The sequence below is a fragment of the Jaculus jaculus genome, chromosome 2 (assembly GCF_020740685.1).
Source record: "Jaculus jaculus isolate mJacJac1 chromosome 2, mJacJac1.mat.Y.cur, whole genome shotgun sequence".
Classification (NCBI taxonomy): domain Eukaryota; kingdom Metazoa; phylum Chordata; class Mammalia; order Rodentia; family Dipodidae; genus Jaculus; species Jaculus jaculus.
In genome coordinates, this window is record NC_059103.1 from 12,248,547 (window position 1) to 12,258,284 (window position 9,738).

Sequence of the window (9,738 nt, forward strand, 5' to 3'; positions counted from 1 at the left end):
CACTATTGGAAAGATATATGTATATATATTTCTTATACCTGGATCTTCACAAATTCCCTCTGCTTTTTTTCAGTATTTAAAAGTATTTTTATTTATTTGTTTGCAAGGAGAGGGAGAGAGAGAATGGGTAGTCAGGGCCTCTATCCACTGCAAACAAACCCCAGATGCATGTGCCACTTTATGCATCTGGCGTTATGTAGGTATTGGAGAATCAAATTCAGGCCAGTAGGCTTTGCAAACAAGCACCTTAACTGCTGAGCCTTCTCTCCATCCCAGTAGTAGAGAAAGTGGGAGAGCGAATTGGTGCACCAGGACCTCAGCCACTGGTGGGTATGTGCAACCTTGAGCTTGCCTCACCTTTGTGCATCTGGCTTACTTGGGATCTGGAGAGTCTAACATGGGTCCTTAGGCTTTGTAGGCAAGCGCCTTAACCACTAAGCCATCTCTCCAGCTCCAGCATTTTTTTTTTTTGAGACAAGGTCTCACCTACCCCATTATTCTGGCCCAGACTTTGCTATGTAGCCAAAAATGAACCCCCTCCTCCCAAGAGCTGGAATTACAGACATGCATCACACCTGGTTTATACTGTGCTAGAGATCTACCACCAAGCTGCATTCACAGTCCTAGGGAAATTTTAAACAAGTTAGTATCCCATGAAGCTGACTTACCCAGCAATTTCTTCTTTTTTCTTTTGAGGTAGGGTCTAACTCTAGTCCAGGCTAACCTGGAGTTCACTATGTAGTCTCAGGCTGCCCTTGAACTCATGGTGATCCTCCTACCTCTGCCTCCCAAATGCTGGGATTAAAGGTGTGCTCCACCATGCCTAACTTTTTTTTTTTTTTTTTTTTTGAGAGCGACAAACAGAGAAAGAGGCAGAGAGAGAGAGAGAGAGAGAATGGGCACACCAGGGCCTCCAGCCACTGCACATGAACTCCAGATGCGTGTGCCCCCTTGTGCATCTGGTTTACATGGGTCCTGGGGAAATTGAGCCTCAAGCCAGGGTCCTGAGGCTTCACAGGCAAGTGCTTAACTGGTAAGCCAGCTCCCTTTTTTTTTTAAATAGGGTCTCACAAAGTAGTCCAGGCTGGCCTCAAACTCCTGCCTGTGTCTCCCAAGTACTGTAATTACACATGCACAGCTATCAGTAGATTTTGATACCACCGTTTGAAATGTTTTCTTATTCTATGGAACCAGACATTTGCTGGATTCTTGCTATGTGCTCCTACTGGCTGTGGGAGAGGGTGACTGACCAGTATTTATTGAACACCAACTAGATCCTACACATACTAAACATGATATACATATTATGGTCAATCACTCTGAAATCAAGTAGTGTGCCCATTTGACAGATGAGTTCAGAAGCTTAACAAGGTGAAGGAATTTGATCCAGAGTCTTCAGTTAGTCGGTCTTTCAAATGTCCTTAGCTGGTAGGTGTGTTTTTACTGTGACCCAGCATGATTACTTTTGGTGGCCCAGCCAAGTATGTCCGACCTCTTCCCACTTTTCTCTATCCTTGGTTCCCCATGGCTCAGTCTTGGATCTGATTCTTTAGGGTAATAAAAGCCCTATAGATGTCATGCCAACCCTCTAACACTGCCTAAGGCCCTGGACAGTGTCTGCTCAGCTTTTAATTTGAAATGACACTATGTCCCATACCATTACAAACTCTCATTCTCTCAGGAGGGAGCCCTTTCTGGTTGATACTCCCTGGGGTGCTATTCCAGTTCCCTGGCTCCTGTCTGTTTTTTTCAGACCCCTCTCCTCATGGGCACAGACGGTCAAGGAACTCAAAGATCACAGTCCACCTCTAAGGTCGTGCTACAAGCCCTCTTTCCCAAGCAGGAAATCACTTTCAGCCTAGCCAACAGATAATGACTGATCCTTGCTTGGGAAGAAATAAAGAACCCCAGATAAGCATGATTGTGTTAACATCCCACGTAGATACTGGATGGGTATGGCCACTTTTCAAAATGTACAAGCCAGGGCTGGAGAGAGGGGTTAGCAGGCAAGGCACTTACCTGCAAAGCCAAAGGACCCAGGATTCGATTTCCCAGCACCCACATTAGCCAGATGCACAAGGTGGCACATGCGTCAAGGATTTGTTTGCAGAGAGAGGATAGCTTCGACTTGGGTACCAACCTGGGATACGTAGTGATTTCCAGGCTAGCCTGCTACAGAGTGACACCCTGTCTCAATCAACTGAATTGAATGAATGAATAAATAAATAAGCCAGGCATGGTGGCAGAGGTAGGAGAATTGCTGTGAGTTTGAGGCCAGCCTGGGTTAGAGTGAAACATTGCCTCAGAAAATAAAATAAGGCTGGAGAGATGGCTTAAGCAGTTAAGGCACTTGCCTTCAAAGTCTAAGGACCCAGGTTCAATTCCCCAGAACCCATGTAAGCCAGATACACAAGGTGGCACATGTATCTGGAGTCTGTTTGCAGTGGCTGGAGGCCCTGGAGTGCCCATTCTCTCTTGCTCTCTGTGTCACTCATAAGGAAATAAATATATTTTTTTAGTTCCTCCAAATCTTTATTATATCTAAGTTATAAAATAATTACACTAATGCTTTTAGCCTGCTATGTATTGCCATTTAGAAACCAAGACAGCTAATATTTGTAGAAACACTTGCTGTCTGAGAATGATGTTTGAATGTTAACGTGAATATTTTTGTTATTTTAGACCATATTAAGATCCTAACAGCTATTTAATATATATAATGTCTTGATTAAATAGAATCTGAAAATAAGTGTATCTTTTCCAAGTAGAAAAGTACATGAAAAGAGCAGTTATAAGTCATTCTCCTGACTTGTGATTATTTTAAAACCCCCTCATCTGGAGTTAAACAGCACTCACTCAAACCAAAAGTCCAGTAACAATGACTTCTTCTATCTCCCAATTTGCATGTCCATTTGCAACCTTCCCTGAAAATTTTCCACTTACAGTCTTTCAAAAATTATAAAAGTTTTCTAAGAGGTTCAGCACTTTTCTTGAGTCTCTGAATGGTGACAGTGTTCTATAAGTTGGCTTCTTCCAGTGCGAGCGTCTCATCTAGCAATCTGAGCAAAGGCAGAGCTGTTACCAGAGAAGGGAGGACTGCTCAGAGATCCTTGGTATTTTTCAATGATGTCTTTGATGTGCCGCGCCCTGTGAGAAATATTAAATCTCTGTACAATCCTTTTCCCATTAGCTAACCAGATCTGTATATTAGTGATGGGTTCCAAGTTGTTCAGTGAGACAGCAGACAAAGCATTTTCATTTCTAACTTCAATACTCTTTTTTCTAGAAGCAATTTTGGGGGTGGCACTTCCCAGTCTATGACCCTTTCCTGAGAAGGGCTGGAAAACAGGTTTTGTAGACATACATATTTCATTTTTCTTACCTTCAACTTTAACATCCACCTCCTCTTTATCAAAAATTCCTTGTAATTCTGAAGGTAATACCCCCTTTTTGATCGAGTTCAGAAACTGCTGACTTGCACCAGCAGAGTAACTAAAGTCATCATTAACTGTGAATCCATTTTTCCATAATTTTATATTTAGATCTACCTGTTTCTTATGTTCAGTGGGGGACAAGCATTTGGCACCAACCATCTGAGCTTCTTCAAAAAGGCTGTCAACGAACTGTTCAGAACTCCTTTGTTGATTATCAGTGAGGGGATGATTGTCAGATCCTGCTTCACAAACCCATTCTTCTTTTATTTATTTATTTATTTATTTATTTATTTACTTACTTACTTACTTACTTACTTACTTACTTATTTATTATTTGAGAGCGACAGACAGAGAGAAAGACAGATAGAGGGAGAGAGAATGGGCGCGCCAGGGCTTCCAGCCTCTGCAAACGAACTCCAGACGCGTGCGCCCCCCTTGTGCATCTGGCTAACGTGGGTCCTGGGGAACCGAGCCTTGAACTGGGGTCTTTAGGCTTCACAGGTGAGCGCTTAACCGCTAAGCCATCTCTCCAGCCCCCATTCTTCGTTTATACTTTCAAGATGATCTACTTCTTTCATTCTCTTTGGCTACTCTGCGCACGACCTCACGGCCTGGTCCTTGGTTCGCTCAGCCGCTGCCGCTGCCGCCGGGCTGGAGCCCCTCGCTCCCAGAGCGCCGGGAGGGCCGGACACCCGCACAGGATGGGCGGCCATGCCGCGGATACCCGGCCCAATAAATATATATTTTTTAAAGACTTAAAAACATAAAATAATAAATCAAGATAAGTAAGAGGGCATGGGGCTGGGAAGATGGCTCTGTGAAGAGTGCTTGCTATGTCTGCACGGGGGTCAGAGCTCAGCTCTCCAGTGCCCACCTAACACGCTGGCTGTGGTGGACACATCTGCAACCCAGTGCTGCAGAAGTGGAGACAGGAGATCCATCGTTTGCTGGCAGCTAGTTCTGGCTGAACTGATGAGCTGTGACTCAGTGATAGACCCTGTCTCAAAGAATCAGGTGGAGAACAACTGAAGAAGACACCCAGTGTCAACGTTTGGCTCACACACATGTGTATGTACACACATGCATGTTTACACACACACAAACACGCCTACACACACACAAAATGAATACACACACAGGCACACCACACACATTAAAAATACACACACAAGACTGGAGAGAGATGGCTTAGGGTTTAAGGTGCTTGCCTGCAAAGCCAAAGGACCTAGGTTTGATTTCCCAGGATCCAGGTAAACCAGATGTACAAGGTGGTCCATGTGAATGGAGTTCCTTTGTAGTGGTCGAGGTAGGGTCTCGCTCTAGCCCAGGCTGACCTGGAATTCACTATGTAGTCTCAGGGTGGCCTTGAACTCACGGCGATCCTCCTACCTCTGACTCAGTGCTGGGATTAAAGGCGTGCGGCACCACCCCCGACTACCCTTACGGACTTTGGCTTTACTAGATTATCTGTGTTTTAATCCCCACTCTTGCATACATACTGTGGGCTGGCTTTGATTGAATGTGTATAATGCTCAGTTGAATTTTAGAATTTGCCAGTAAATTGCTCCACCCAGCCTAGTAGAGTATTTGAACATCAGGCAAACGCAGCACCTAGGGTCACTTCTGCTGTTTCTCTTGGGGGATAAGAGCTGCATTGGACACCTTAAACTCCTACTCTGAAGGTCTATAAAGTCATATTTACACAGCTAAGAACACTACAGATAATTAGAAAACCCGAGTATCACATTAACTCAAGATGCAAAAATCTCTATACTATAAATCAAGAAACACGAAAAAAGCCAACACAATATAATCCCACTAAGATTTATAAATCCATCAGAAATGACTCCCAGTGAGTAAAGGAAAGGTGGAGGGAGGGCTAATCAAAATATAAGAGGTTGCAAATTAATCATATGGAATCCTCCAGTTTTAGACAATGGAACACTCAGGAGCCATAGATCATTGTTAGAAAATTTTCAGTACCAGGGATGGGATATATCCAGTGAGTTGTTGGCCAGGGAGGTCCCTGATGCCCCCAAAACATTATAGGCCATTGCCAAAGCCCTTGGTTTCCCACCAGGAATCGATGGTAAGACCCTATTGCTGAAGACTCCACATACTTGGGCTGCAAGCCCACTGAAAAATCCTGCTGAAACTGAGCTGATAACCTCCTCCATGTAGACCAGCTGACAGAAAGCTGGAAGAAGCCATTCTACATGTAGTTCAATGGGAGAAAGAGATACCACCAGTGAAGATACTCAACAGTGGACACTGCGTGCCTTATAATTGGCCAGCTAGGTCAAATGAGCCAACGGATACAATAGTGGCATGTCTGTCATGGTGGAAACCAACTGCCTTCCAAGTGGATTGGAGGTCTGCTTCCTGGGAAGGAGTACATCCCTGATACTAAAAAATTAAAACAGGGGTAGTCGTGAGCCCTAGGCATATAACATCTGCTGATGTCTGGATAAGTGTATATACTATGCTTATCAAACTGCCCAGTAAGCACTTCTCTTAATATTCATACCCTTATATTAATGCTACTCTCACTTTGGGTAGAGAATCTTCTCTTTTCAGATGGCAGTGACCTTGGGATGACTCAGAAGGTATCATAGTGCTGGAAAGAAGTGACTGGAGTACTGAGTAACATCTTGATCACACCTTCCAAGGCTCAGGGCCTAATGTGGAAGAGGTGGCGGAAAGAATGTAAGAGCCAAAGGAAGGGTAGGACTCCTTACAATGTGCTCCTCCAGACACAAAATGGCCTGCATATCCATGACCTCCCCGTGCCTGACACTACCTACACAAGACCATCATAAGAGGAGGAAAAGATCATGACATCAAAATAAAAGAGAGACTGATTGATATGGGGAGGGGATATGATGGAGAATGGAATTTCAAAGGGGAAAATGGGGGGAATGGTATTACCATGGGATATTTTTTATAATCATGGAAAATGTTAATAAAATTTGAGGAAAAAAAAAAGAAATGACTCCCAGTGAGGCTGTTTTAGATGAAATGTCTTACAAAGATTTAAAAAACAAAATGATTGTATCTATACTTAAATAAATTCAGAAGAAAAACTCCTGAAGGAGAACACAGGAAACCAACTTAATGAAATAAGGAGGTCAATACAAGACATAAAATAAGGAAACAGAAATGGATGTAAAAGTACCAAACAGAAACACTAGAAATGCGGCTGGAAAGATGGCTTAGCTGTTAAGGTGTTTGCCTGCAAAGCCAAAGGACCCTGGTTCAATTCTCCAGGACCCACCTAAACCAGATGCACAAAGGGGTGCATGTGTCTGGAGTTTGTTTGCAGTGGCTGAAGGCCCTAGTGCATCCATTCTCTCCCTCTCTCTGCCTCTCTCTCTCTCTCTCTTTTTCTCTCTCTCATAAAAATAAAGTTAAAAAAGAAAGAAAGAAGCCAGGCGTGGTGATGTACGCCTTTAATCCCAGCACTTGGGAGGCAGTGGTAGGAGGATCGCCATGAGTTCGAGGCCACCCTGAGATTAGCTAGTGGGCTCGAGTGAGACCCTACCTTGAAAAAAAAAAAAAAAGGAAAGAAAGAAATACCAGAAAGGCAAAACAGAGTAGGTCAAATAGAAAAGTCTGTAGAAAATCTCACCAGTAGAATAAATCAAGGATAGGACAGACAGAATATCTAAACTAGAAGACCAGGTGGCAGATCCAATACAGGCCAACAGAGAGAAAGACAAACTAATAGGAAGGTGTGAATGGGAATTTCAAGACATTTGGGACACTATGAAAAGATTAAACATAACAATTCAGGACATAGTAGAAGGAGAAGAAATTCACTCCAAAGGCACAGCAGGTATTTTCAACAAAATCATAGAAGAAAACTTTCCCCAAATAGGGAAAGTGATGCCAATGCAGATACAGGAAGTCTATAGAATGCCAAACATACAAAATCAGGAAAGAACCTCATCGTCATATTATAATTAAACTACAAAACAAAGAAAATATATTGAAAGCAGTTAGAGAGAAAAACCAAGTCACATACAAAGGCAAGCCCATCAGGATCACAGCAGATTACTCGCACAAACTTTCAAAACCAGAAGGGCCTGGAGTGATGTATTCCAAGTTCTGAAAAATAACAACTGTCAACCAAGATTACTTATCCTACAAGCTATCCATCCAAATAGGGGGAGAAATAAGGACATTCCACAACAAAAACAGGCTAAATGAATGCTAAACCAGCTCTACAGAAAATACTTGAAAGGTTCCTCCATGCCGAAGAGAAAGAGCAGCAGACATATAAGGAACCTGGAAAAAGCAAACCATACTCAAATACTAGTTAATAAGAGAAAGCAAAGGAAAAACCTGAAGAAGGACAAAACAGGAATGGCAAGAATAAATGCACACCTTTATTTTTTGTGTGTGGGGAAAAAATGTTTACTTGGGCTTACAGACTTGAGGGGAAGCACCATGATGGCTGGGGAAATAATGGCATGAGCAGAGGGTGGACATCACCTCCTGGACAACAACAACAGCAATGTGTGCCAAGCTCTCCACACTGTTCAATAATAACTCTTAATATCAACGGCCTCAAAACCCCAGCCAAAAGACACAGGTTTGCAGACTGGGTTAAAAAGCAGGATCCTGGGCTGGGGAGATGGCTTAGTGGTTAAGCACTTGCCTGGGAAGCCTAAAGACCCCGGTTCAAGGCTTGATTCCCCAAGACCCACGTTAGCCAGATGCACAAGGGGCGCACACATCTTGAGGCCCTGGCATGCCCATTCTCTCTCTGTCGCTGTCAAATAAATTAATTAATTAAATTTTAAAAAAAAAACGGGATCCTTCTATTTGTTGCCTTCAAGAAACCCACCTTTCCATAAAAAAATGGACACTATCTTAGGGCAAAACATTGGAAAACAGTATTTGAAGCAAATGGGCCTAGAAAACAAGCAGGTGTTATCCTAATATCTGACAGGGTAGACTTCAAACCAACATTAGTTAGGAAAGATAAGGAAAGTCACTTTATACTGATTAAAGGAACATTCCAACAGGAGGTCATTATGATTCTAAACATATGCACTGAACATGGGGGCTCCCAATTTCATGACACAAAAATAAATAAATAAAATTTAAAAAGCACACACACGGCTGGAGGGACGGCTTAGTGGTTAAGGTGTTTGCCTACAAAGCCAAAGGACCTAGGTTCGATTCCCTAGGACCCACATTAGCCAGATGCAAAAGCGGGCGCATGCATCTGGAGTTGGTTTGTAGTGGCTGGAAGCCTGGGAATGCCCATTCTCTCTCTTTCTCTCTCACTCACTCTGCCTCTTTCCCTGTCTCAAACAAATAAATAAAAGTAAATATTAAAAACAATGTACAAAAAAAACACAAAAAACCAATGTACAGATGTGGGGCTGGGACTGCTCAGTGTTTGAGCACCGAGCCCTGGGCTCACTCCTTAGCACTGTAAAAAAACAAAAACAAAACAAAAAAACCCCTACAGACCTCTTCACAAGCCAGCAACTTACTCGAACTTTCCTTGAAAGGTTTTTCTGAGAGCACAAAGTAAAGGAGCTTGAACCCACACGGTGAGGTGATGCCACTCGTGGCAGAGCCAAGATGAGGTAATCGCTAGAGTTCTGGAAACCACATAGGCTGACTGCTAGCCAGGTGCCTGGCCTTGGCCAAACTTCTGTTCTCCTCCTTGGATGAGAAATCACTTTCCTTATCAGCAAATGAGGGTGGGCCCCTGGCCCCTGCTTCACGAAGTTTGGAGACGAATGCTGGGCAATGACACCAGGGGAGGACAGCTCTCATGTAAATGGGACTGCTGGATCTCCACGACCTCGCGGCGTCTGACATCACCTGCACTAGACCCTCGTAGTAGGAGGAAAAGATGACGACCTCAGAATAAAAGAGAGACTGATTGAGAGGGGTGTGATGGAGAGTGGAGTCACGAAGGGGAAAGTGGGGGGAGGGAGGGAATTACCATGGGTTATTGTCTACAATTATGGAAGTTGTCAATTTAAAAAAAAAAAGGTTAAAATAAATAAGTAAATCAGACTGTCATCAAAAAGACAGGGGAAGCCAGGCGTGGTGGCGCACGCCTTTAATCCCAGCACTTGGGAGGCAGAGGTAGGAGGATCGCCATCAGATTGGGGCCACCCTGAGACTACATAGTGTATTCTAGTCCAGGTCAGCCTGGACTATAGTGAAACCCTACCTCAAACAAAAAGGGGGGACAGGGAAGATGGTTAAGTGGGTAATGTGCGTATCAGACAAGTGTGAAGACCTGAGTTTGGACCCCCAGGACAATGAGAGACTC

The 9,738-nt window shown here is 43.6% G+C and overlaps 1 pseudogene; it reads right to left on the minus strand.

Moving 5' to 3' along the window:
- Positions 1-2,956: 2,956 nt before the first annotated feature.
- Positions 2,957-4,012, minus strand: LOC101602534 (annotated as a pseudogene).
- Between the last annotated feature and the right edge of the window lie 5,726 nt (positions 4,013-9,738).